The sequence below is a fragment of the Mauremys mutica genome, chromosome 12 (assembly GCF_020497125.1).
Source record: "Mauremys mutica isolate MM-2020 ecotype Southern chromosome 12, ASM2049712v1, whole genome shotgun sequence".
Taxonomy (NCBI): Eukaryota; Metazoa; Chordata; order Testudines; family Geoemydidae; genus Mauremys; species Mauremys mutica.
In genome coordinates, this window is record NC_059083.1 from 38344846 (window position 1) to 38357037 (window position 12192).

Genomic DNA, 12192 nt, shown 5'->3' on the forward strand with positions numbered 1-12192 from the left:
GACAAGGGAGAGGTTACTAGCACTTCACCTTGTCCTTTTCTCCTGCCATTCAAGAGGAGGAACAGAAGTACCAGAAGTAGAAACAAGCTGACTAGCAATTGATGTAGAATCATCTTGAGGTGGAAGGGTCTTTTTGCAGTAAAAAGCATGGGTCCAGGCAGTCAGTCCTTGGCACTTCACAGCAGTGTTGGTAGTCAGCAGGACTTGGTAAAGGCCTCTCCAGCGTGGAGCCAAAGCAGTCTTTTACTGGTGGACCTTTACATAGACCCAATCTCCTGGTTCCAAGGAGTGACAGGGCTGTTCAGGGTTCTTGGGTAATGCTTCTTTCACCTGTCAGTAAAAAGACTTAACTCATTTTATTAGTGCCTGGCAGTAATTAAGCATCATATCATCCATCAAATGAGTGTCCATCTGAGCAAGGACCAGTGGGGGAGCTACTGGAAGTCACATCAGGCTCCCTGTCAAATCTCATGTGGGCTAAGACCAGTCTTTTGGCGGGGAGTGGCCCTTATGCTCATCAATGCTAACAGCAAAGCATCTGGCCATTTTAGGTTTGTCTCTGCACAAATTTTAGCCATTTTGTTTTTCAGAATACCATTGTGACGTTCCACTGTCCCAGGAGATTGTGGATGGTGAGGGCAGTGGAGGTTGTGTTGAATCTGCAAGGCTGCACATAATTCTTTTACAATCTGTCCAGTAAAATGAGTGCCATGGTCACTGTTGATACACACAGGTATACCAAATCTCGGTAAAAAGTCTTTGAGCAAAATTTTCACAACAAACTTGGCATCTGCCCTCCTGCAGGGGAATGCCTCAACCCAGCTTGAAAAGAAAAAAAAAACAAGTAATAGTAATACATATTCATAATTACAACATTTAGATATTTGAATAAAATCAATCTGAATATTTATAAACAGTCCAAATGGAGGGGCTGAGGGGTGGGGATGGGCTGCTTGTCTGGTTATAACAGCTTTACCAACATTGTGTTGCTGGAATATTGAACATTGTTGGCAGTAGTGTTGGGCCACAGAAGGAAAACCTGGGGTATACCAATCACGTCCCACTGCAGCAAGCATCCCCCCTTTGCTCACATGTGACACCCCATGATGAGGGTGGGCAAGACAGGGCAAAAGCATCCATGGTGCAACCAGCCAGACGTCCTGGATGCACCAAAAATGGTCAGGGCGTAAGGTGCACCAAGCAACACTCCAAGACTCATGGCACCAAATATTGTGGAAGAAACAAACTCCACTCTCAAGTTGGAAGCAACAAAATCAGAGACAGCTTTATTCAAGCAATTGCAAGGGAAGAATACAGCTGGCTGAGAGCATCTCTGCCTCAGTTTCTCCAAAGTACAAGCAAAATCACACAAGCACTTATACCTCTTTGTGACGTGCATTAATTAAAACATCTGCATTTTATTTAGGCTATTTCCTATCTATTCCAGTATTTTCTCACTTTCTGTTCTCAAAACATCATTATCTCAAGGCTGGGTCACACTGACTGTTCTGCTGTTTCTCATTCACTTCTGATGTGATCCCTGCTTCTACAGGTCTCACAATATTAGGCTAAGACTTAGCTCAACAGTTGCTCTGTCTCTGACACTTAAATAGCTGCACTTAAACCCTCTCTTTCTTTCCCTGCTTCCACAGAGGTGTTTGAATATTTGCCAGTGTAAATACCTCAGTGTGCATAAACGGATTGCACGCTGAGTTCTTATGGAAACAATAATGTCTTCATTTGATTATATTTATAAAGAAACACAGTATGAGACAATGATCATGGGAGAAATATGGCCATTTTATTTTTTGGAGAATAGCCTTGACCCAGTCATTTTCCAAAGGGCAGCTCTGATCTCCTTGTTCCTCAGCCTATAGATGACTTGAATCATCATTGGTGGTGCCATGGAGTAGAGAACAGCCACCAGGAGATCCAGACCTGATGTTGAGCTGGAGGTGGGTTTAATGTAGGCAAAGATGCCAGTGGAAACAAACACAGAGACTACAGTGTGGTGAGGGAGGCAGGTGGAGAAGGCTTTATGCCGGCCCTGCTCAGAGGGGATTCTCAGAACTGTTTTGAAGATCTGACCATATGAAACAATTATTAAAACAAAACAGGTGAAGGCTAAGGACACACTACAGGCAAGAGCTGCAGTTTCAGTGAAGTCCAAATTAGAGCAGGAGAGTGTGAGGAGCTGGAGGATTTCACAAACCGTCCTGACAACCTGCCCTAGTTGGCCCTAACTCCAAAGAGGGGAAACAGCGCCTGTCCTGGACCTCACCTGATGGCAGCATCCCTGGAAGGACCCTGGCTAAAAAACAGTTAGGACTGAGGCCTAGGGGGTGTCCCAAGAGGGTTGCAAGAATAAATATGTATTTATAGCACAGAGATGTGATCTTTAGCTAACAGAACTTGGGAGGAATTCAGGGTGGCATAGTTTTTTCTGTAGCTGATCTTCAGCTTCTGTTGGTATGAATGGCCCAACTGAATATCGGTGATGTCTTCTTATATAAGAACATAAGAACGGCCGTACCGGGTCAGACCAAAGGTCCATGTAGTGAGGTGGCCTGGCCCACAAAGGCCCCAGAGGGCGAAGAGCCCAGCTGGAGGCCGGACTGGGCGGAGCCATGGGGTTCTGGGCCCACCCAGGAAAGAGTCAAGCCCTGACCCGGAAGTACAAAGGCAGGCCCTCCGGGCTCAGTGAGGCCCCGGCGGTCAGCGAGGCCGGACGTCCATGACCGAGCTCCTGCTGGGGAGGCCGCAGAAGGCAGCAGCCGACCCAGCCTCCCCCTCGCCCACTACCCAGAGGAGGACTGGCCAAGCCTGCCCCGCTCCCGCTACCCAGAGGAGGACTGGCCAAGCCTGCCCCGCTCCCGCTACCCCGAGGAAGAGTCGAGCCGGACCGTGGCCACCAACCCCGAGGATCCGCTGCGCCCACCTGTGCACCCATACCCCGAGGAGCCGATGGTGGTGGACCCCCCTGCCGAAGCCATGACGACTCAGGTACCCGAAGAGGGGGGAACTGGAAGTAGCCCGTGGGTAGCCGACCCCAGTCAGGCTGCAGACACACCCGAGCCCATGTCAGTGTGTTGCGGCCTGGATCCCCACTGACAGCAGCGAGTCTTTGCGCTACTAGGGCCCCGGGCTGGGATGCAATGGTGTGGGAGGGCCTGCATCCCCCCTGCCACCCATTCCTTGGGTGGCAGACTCCCCACTCCCCTTGGCCTGAGTGGGCTTTATAGACTTACCCTGAACTGCTGCTCAGCCCTGCCTAAGGGTCTGAGCCTTGTAACTGTGTTTGCTGCCCCGCCCAGAGCTAGGGCTTGGGCTTTATAGACTTACCCTGAACTGCTGCTCAGCCCTGCCTGAGGATCTGAGCCTTGTACCTGTGTTTGCTGCCCCACTCTGAGCTAGGGCTTGGGCTTTGTGGGCGCCTAGACGGTACTACCGATGTGTAGGGGGGCGGCCTGGTCCCCAGGCACCCAGCGGGCGAAGAGCGACCCCTCAGCCAACAGGGGGACCCTTACAGTCCATGTAGCCCAGTATCTGTCTACCGACAGTGGCCAATGCCAGGTGCCCCTGAGGGAGTGAACCTAACAGGCAATGATCAAGTGATCTCTCTCCTGCCATCCATCTCCATCCTCTGATGAACAGAGGCTAGGGACACCATTCTTACCCATCCTAGCTAATAGCCATTTATGGACTTAGCCACCATGAATTTATCCAGTTCCCTTTTAAACATTGTTATAGTCCTAGCCTTCACAACCTCCTCAGGTAAAGAGTTCCACACGTTGACTGTGCGCTGCGTGAAGAAGAACTTCCTTTTATTTGTTTTAAACCTGCTGCCTATTAATTTCATTTGGTGACCCCTAGTTCTTGTATTATGGGAATAAGTAAATAACTTTTCCTTATCCACTTTCTCAGCATCACGCATGATTTTATATACTGCTATCATATCCCCCCCTTAGTCTTCTCTTTTCCAAGCTGAAGAGTCCTAGCCTCTTTAATCTTTCCTCGTATGGGACCCTCTCCAAACCCCTAATCATTTTAGTTGCCCTTCTCTGAACCTTTTCTAGTGCTAGAATATCTTTTTTGAGGTGAGGAGACCACATCTGTACACAGTATTCGAGATGCGGGCGTACCATGGATTTATATAAGGGCAATAATATAGTCACAGTCTTATTCTCTATCCCCTTTTTAATGATTCCTAACATCTTGTTTGCTTTTTTGACCGTCTCTGCACACTGCGTGGACATCTTCAGAGAACTATCCACGATGACTCCAAGATCTTTTTCCTGCCTCGTTGTAGCTAAATTAGCCCCCATCATGTTGTATGTATAGTTGGGGTTATTTTTTCCAATGTGCATTACTTTACATTTATTCACATTAAATTTCATTTGCCATTTTGTTGCCCAATCACTTAGTTTTGTGAGATCTTTTTGAAGTTCTTCACAATCTGCTTTGGTCTTAACTATCTTGAATAGTTTAGTATCTGCAAACTTTGCCACCTCACTGTTTACCCCTTTCTCCAGATCATTTATGAATAAATTGAATAGGATTGGTCCTAGGACTGACCCTTGGGGAACACCACTAGTTACCCCTCTCCATTCTGAGAATTTACCATTAATTCCTACCCTTTGTTCCCTGTCCTTTAACCAGTTCTCAGTCCCTGAAAGGACCCCTTCCCTTTTATCCCATGACAGCTTAATTTACGTAAGAGCCTTTGGTGAGGGACCTTGTCAAAGGCTTTCTGGAAATCCGGATCCCCCTTGTCCACATGTTTGTTGACCCCTTCAAAGAACTCTAATAGATTAGTAAAAGACATGATTTCCCTTTACAGAAACCATGTTGACTATTGCTCAACAGTTTATGTTTTTCTATGTGTCTGACAATTTTATTCTTAACTATTGTTTTGACTAATTTGCCCGGTACCGACGTTACACTTACCGGTCTGTAATTGCCAGGGTCACCCCTAGAGCCCTTTTTAAATATTGGAATTACATTAGCTAACTTCCAGTCACTGGGTACCGAAGCTGATTTAAAGGACAGGTTATAAACCTTAGTTAATAGTTCCGCAACTTCACATTTGAGTTCTTTCAGAACTCTTGGGTGAATGCCATCTGGTCCCGGTGACTTGTTAATGTTGAGTTTATCAATTCATTCCAAAACCTCCTCTAGTGACACTTCAATCTGTGACAGTTCCTCAGATTTGTCACATACAAAAGCCAGCTCAGGTTTGGGAATCTCCCTAACATCCTCAGCCATGAAGACTGAAGCAAAGATTCCATTTAGTTTCTCTGCAATGACTTTATCATCTTTAAGTGCTCCTTTTGTATTTTGATCGTCAAGGGGCCCCACTGGTTGTTTAGCAGGCTTTCTGCTTCTGATGTACTTAAAAAACATTTTGTTATTACCTTTGGAGTTTTTGGCTAGCCATTCTTCAAACTCCTCTTTGGCTTTTCTTATTACACTCTTGCACTTATGTTTGTTCCTGTGTTTGAGAGTCTCATTGCATAACACCACCCTCCCATTTTCTTGCCCAGGAGTGATTCTGGACCTAAGCTCCCTCTCCGTCACCATTCCCAAATCCATGGCCATTTCCCTCAGGTTGATTTCTTATTCTGGATACTTTGCCCAAAACTTTCTCCCTTTCTTCAGCAGATTTTGCTTTGCTGACTGTCACAATCAAATAGAAATCTGTCTTTATGATAAAATGATATTGTTGTTAGGTGAAGGACTAGGCCTGTGCCTTCTCAGCTTGGATGTGACTAGATTTACCCTGGGTGGGGTATGAATGTCAGATCAGCACATGTAATGGGACTTGCCCACTTACATCAAGGTTATAACTAGGCTTGGGCAAAGCTGATTTTTATTCTTTTATAATTTCAACAGCGGATATCAAAGTTTATTTTTCAGTGTTTATTTTTTCAATTTTTATCTATTTAATTTTTAACAGTTGCACAAAAATATGTTTTTTAAGCATTTATTTTTCAATTTTTACCAATTTAAATTTTCACATTTGTAGGAAATTGGGGGAGAAGGAAGGTCAGACAATAGTTCTTTAATGACAGTAGAAGTTGAGATTCAACAAAGTGAATCTTTATAACCATTACAACACAAATTATCAACATCATATGTCAAAATATACAAAATAAATAGCCTTACATCAAACTCTAATAAATTCTTAAGCCACATTTTTCTTACTGTGCCTGTCTGTACATTTTGATTATTATCAATGGAAATATTTTTGGTCGGTTTGTGTGTGCACAGTGCAATCCAAGTTTATTGGCATTTACCAATAAAAATCTAATCCTTCCAAACTTATCTATAATATAGTGACATACAAGTAACTTACACCAGTGTTTATGTCACTACTGAGTTTAGCCCAGAGTCTTGGGACCAGAACCTCATCAGCATTAAACTGGTGATGTCAATGGAGCTACGCTACACTGGTGCACGTCTAGCTGAGCTGAGAAATCTGCCCCTTACATCTCTGCCCGTCTCACTTTCTAAGAAAGAACAGATTAGTTAGGAACTTTTACCCCATCTTCAGTTCAGTTTCACAGGCAAAGAATATGGATTTGAACCTGTTTCGAAGGTCAGATCTCCACCAGCTGTCAATAGCCTGGTTACTCAGAAGTCAATGGAACTTTATCAATTTAAACCTGCTCAGGAACAGGCCTGTACTTTTTAATCTTTGCTTCTGTGTACCTCTTAGTGACCAATGACAAACAGCCCGGGCTGCCTGAGCTCCCCCAGAGGTAATGACGTGAAGTTAATAAAGGAACAGGCCATTGCAGGACAACTGAGGTTCTGGTGCCACTAGGCTCTTAGCTATTGTAGGTCACATGTCTGTGCTATAAATATATATTTATTTCTGAAAACCCCAGCCACAAACTTTAAGCCTCAGCCCTGCCTTGATTTTAGCCAAGGGTCCTTCCAGGGATGCTGCCATTGTGTGAGATCCAGGGCAGGTGCTGTTCCCCCTCTGGGGGGTTAGGCTCAGCTAGGGCAGGTTGTCAGGGCAGTTTGCTCAGAGGTGAGATCAGAGCTGGGGTCACAGCCCTGGAAACCTGATTCAGCTATTTAGCCCCTGGTCCAGTACATCCTGGGCTGTGACCATCTCTGAAGCTTGCAAAGCCAGGATCAGCTCTAGAGCTGGGAGAGGCTTTCAGTCCCTGATACTATTTAGTCCATAATCACTCAGCCATTGCTGCCCTAGGAGGGGAGCAGGGAGCCCTCATCTGTGGAGTAGATCCCTGTCTGCTAGGAACAGTAGAGAGACCCAGCAACTCAAGACATCTAGTGAAGGGACATGGCAACAGCTTCTGTATAACACAGTGATAGATAGATAGATAGATAGATAGATAGATAGATAGATAGATAGATAGATAGATAGATAGATTCCGATGCCTGAGAATCGAAGCTGATACAAATTCCACATAGACCAGGACAATAAATTTGCTATTTCAGTTACATATTTTGGAGGGATTAATATACAAGGGAAATTTAAGAACGTAAATGTGAAATAACAATCTGAACTCTTTTAGACTTTTAGTGTCAAGTTAATGAAAACATCTGCTGCTGGCCAGAATTTTTTTCCTCTCTGGAAAATTTTGAATTTTCACCATAAACCAACAGATTTTGGCAGTCAAAAATATATAAATAAATAAAATAAAATAAACACCTGAAAACTGGAAATTTGAAGCTGAAAACAAAACATTTCTTTCTTTCCAAAGATGATATTTTTTTCCAGGAAAGCAGACAGATTATGAGAAAAAAAATCTGTTTAACTGAAAACCCAATTTTCCATAAAAATAAATAAATTAATTAACAGCTAGCTTAACAAAGAGAACATACAAGGAAGACTTGATCACAGTCTGTAAGTATCAACATGGAGAAAATAAATTGTGGGTCAGGTCTAAATAAATGATTCATTGCAAATTACCTATCCATGCTCAGTAATTAACTCCTAGGATACAGTTGGAGAAACTGATGCACAGAGTGTGCAGGACCTCAGTTGACTATCTGGAATTAGATCACAGGAGCTCTAGTGTCTTGATCACGTCTAACTCCTGTTGCGTGGCTGTACTTGTTATCATTTGAGGCTGGGATTCTCAAGGGAGTCTAAGGGAGTTAGGTGCCCAAGATGTACATGCCTTACTCCCTTAGGATCCTTTGCAAATTCCATCCTTCATCTGTCTGAAATTCAAAAGAAGTGCAGACTTTGGAAGTTATCAAGGTAGATGCAGGGCTACTATTACAAAGGGCTTTAGGCACATAGAGATGGTGATAGGTACCTAGTGGGATTTATCTTCCCACAGTATTCTTGATAGCAAGTTAAAGAAGTATGGGCCGGATGATTGGACTATAAAGTGGATAGAAAGCTGGCTAGATCATTGGGCTCAATGGGCAGTGATCAATGGCTCCATGTCTAGTTGGCAGCCTTTATCAAGAGGAGTCCCCCAAGGGTCAGTCCCAGGTCCGGTTTTGTTCAATATTTTCATTAATGATCTGGAGTATGGCATGGATTGCATTCTCAGCAAGTTTGCAGATGACACTTGTGACGAACTGGGACTGTCCTTACTGTGGTCTGTGAATGCTGAGGGAGGACGATCTGCACTGGGGGATGGGAGACTGGCTGTAGAGAGGATACCTAAGCATGTAACGTGAGAACCCAGGAAGGGGGAGAGGCCAGGTGACACCTCTGCCCCGGAAGCTGAACAAAAGGCTGGAGAGTGAGAAGGGTTTCCAGGAGGTGGCTGGGGAAAGGAGGGAAGAAGAGACAGGGCTCTGACCTCCCAAAGGGGGCTTTGGTGCTCCTGGGACCCCAAGATGGACCTAACTGGGGAGGATCCTGTTATCTGTGCCTGCAAAACCTGTGTTTTTGTCATCTAAATAAACCTTCTGCTTTACTGGCTGGCTGAGAGTCATGGTGATTCGCAGGAAGCCGGGGGTACAAGGCCCTGACTCCCCCGCACTCTGTAACAACACTAAAGTGGGAGGAGTGGTAGATACACTGGAGGGTAGGGATAGGACACAGGGGGACCTAGACAAAATTAGAGGACTGGGCCAAAATAAATCTGATGAGGTTCAACAAGGACAAGTGCAGAGTCCTGCACTTAGGACGGAAAAATCCCATTCACTGTTACAGATTAGGGACCGAATGTCTTAGAAGCAGTTCTGCAGAAAAGGACCTAGGGATAACAGTGGATGAGAAGCTGGATATGAGTCAACAGTGTGCCCTTGTTGCCAAGATGGCTAATGGCATTGGACTGTATAAGTAGGGGCATTACCAGCAGATCGAGGGATGTGACCATTCCTCTTTATTCAACATTGGTGAGGCCTCATCTGGAGTACTGTGTCCAGTTTTGGGCCCCACACTACAAGAAGGATGTGGAAAAATTGGAAACAGTCCAGTGGAGGGCAACAAAAATGATTAGGGGGCTGGAGCACATGACTTATGAGGAGAGGCTCAGGAAACTGGGATTATTTAGTCTGCAGAAGAGAAGAATGAGGGGGGATTTGATAGCTGCTTTCAACTACCTGAAAGGGGGTTCCATAGAAGATGGATCTAGACTGTTCTCAGTGGTACCGGATGACAGAATAAGGCATACTGGTCTCAAGTTGCAGTGGGGGAGGTTTAGGTTGGATAGTAGGAAAAACTTTTTCACTAGAAGGGTGGTGAAGCACTGGAATGGGTTACCTAGGGAGGTGGTGGAGTCTCCTTCCTCAGAGGTTTTTAACGTCAGGCTTGACAAAACCCTGGATGGGATTATTTAGTTGGGGATTGGTCCTGCTTTGAGCAGGGAGTTGGACTACATGACCTCCTGAGGTCCCTTCCAACTCTGATAAGCAGGCTAGGCATCTAACTCCCATTGAAAGTCCTTGGGACTTAGCCAGCTAGCTCACTTAGGAGCTTTGATAAATCCCTTTAGATGCCTGTCTCCATCTTTAGGTGCCTAAACCCCTTTGTAATCCTGGCTCACAGATTAGAAGATGGGCTGGAGTCAAGTTAATTTGGGGGAGAGCCAAGGTCCTGTGCCATGAAGAGTCAGACTAGGAGATCATAATGGAACCTTTTGGCTTGAAATGTATTAGTTTATGAATTTTTGCCTCTGGGCCTCAGCTTCTGAGCTGTGCTGGGCTTCAGGAAGTGAGTCCCTGCAAGCCCTTAGGAAATATACATGGATAGACAGCCTTCTACAGCATCAGTCCTCTAGTGTCTGTGAAGCTTAAAATCAGCTACAGTGAGCAACAGGTTTGAATCTAGTTCAGTCAGTTCATTCTCAGAGTGAGAGGCAGTGGTGCTGGAACAATTTTCATAGGGGAGTACTGAAGGCGGAAACCATGTATTTGGGGTTTTATTACTACTTCAAGCCAGGGGATGAGGCAGTACCCCCACCACCCATAGTTCCAGCACCTATAAATGAGGGGTGAAAGGGCTCTTACATAGCAGTGTCTTTCTCTTCTATATACTACTGTGGTAGGGATGATAGAGATAGAGAAATAATGACCAAAGAACCCTGGTTCTGGAGGATTGAACGCATCCCACTATGGGGGACAATCCACAGTGACCAGCACAGTAAATTCACTATTTCAATTAAATATATTTGGGGATTAATATGCAGAGCAAATGTAAGGCCTTAAATTTAAATCACAATTTGAACTCTTTCAGGCTTTAGCTATCACTTTAGTCATACATCTAGGAAAAAAAAGTGCAAAATTTTGACTTTGCATCAGAAACCCAAAATCAGAAAAAAATTCAGGATTTGGCAATCAAAAACAAATTTATTTTCAACTAAAAGCTGATGAAAATTGAAAATATTAAGTTCTAAACAAAATAAAATTGGAGATTTCAGTTGGGGGAAAAAAAGGGGAAAGAGATTTTTTTTCAAAAATAGCAGACATTTTCCCTGGACATTTTCTGATGAATTGAAAATCCTATTTTTAAAAAATAAGCGGACGGAAAATCTCCGACTGCCTCTATTTGGAAACTGAGCTTTAAGCAAAGGTGGGAAATATTAATACCTTTAAATAATAAATCAATTTCAAACCCTTTTGTTCTATTGCAACCATGTTTATTTCTGTTTCAAAGGAATAGTTAGAGGCAGGTAAAAAATGAGCAATGCCTGCAGACTGTGTTTTGTACACACTAGCAAATCTAACTCAGAGTCAGAGTCAAACCAGCCACGTAAAGCCTGTCTATTTTAACCCTGCCCAAGGATATAGAGGAGGTCAATGGGGTTGAACCCAGATCTTCTACTTTAGCCCCGTATCCTCTGTCCCACACTGCTGCCAACTAAACATCAGTGCTGTAAACAGGTGCACAGAACATACACATAGTAAAACACAGACCCTCCTTACCTGAGATCACAGTCCTAGCAGAGAAGGCAGAGAAAAGGGAAGGGGAAACAGAGACACAGAAAGGCGAAGTGATGGGTCCAAGGTCACACAGCAGGTCAGTGGCAAAGACAGGACTAGAATTCAAGTCCCCTGACTGCCGTTGACACACACAGCACAGAGGTAAAGGTACAGAAGTAAATGATAAACTGTAGCAGTAACAGAGGGATGCTCCTAGCCCATCATTACACAGAGACACAAGTGCAGCAGGTATCAGGTCCATAAATCCATCTGCAAGCAAGTAGCAGGACATCTGTGCACACAACCTGGTGTGGAATCATCACAGGAGAGCTGGCACTCAGAGTGCAAGGTGTGTCCATGTCGTGTTTCCCTGGGAAGAGGTATCAGGCTGTGCTGATGGTTTCAAAGTTTAATTTCCTATCCAAGTTGTGAGCCTGCTATTTGTAATAAGAACATACAACTGGAAGGGCCTTCTGGGTAATTGGATCCAATCACCTGATTTTACTGGCAACCCCATCATACTATCCTCATCAAAAACTGATCCAGCCCCATGCTAATACTAGTTGGGTTGTTTGTCCCCAGCTGCTCCCATTGGGAGGCTGTCCCAGACCATCTCTCGTCTGCTGGGGATAAACCTGTTTCTCATCTCCAGCCTAAATTTACTCATGGCCAGCTTAGCCTCATTAATTCCTGTGCTAGCATTGTCCTTTAGCTCTTCTCCCTCCCTGGTGTTTATCCCCTGATCTATTTATAGAGTGTGACCACATCCCCTCTCTGCCAGCGTTTTTTTTCTTTGTTTTTTTTTTGGCTAAAGAAGCCAAACTCTTT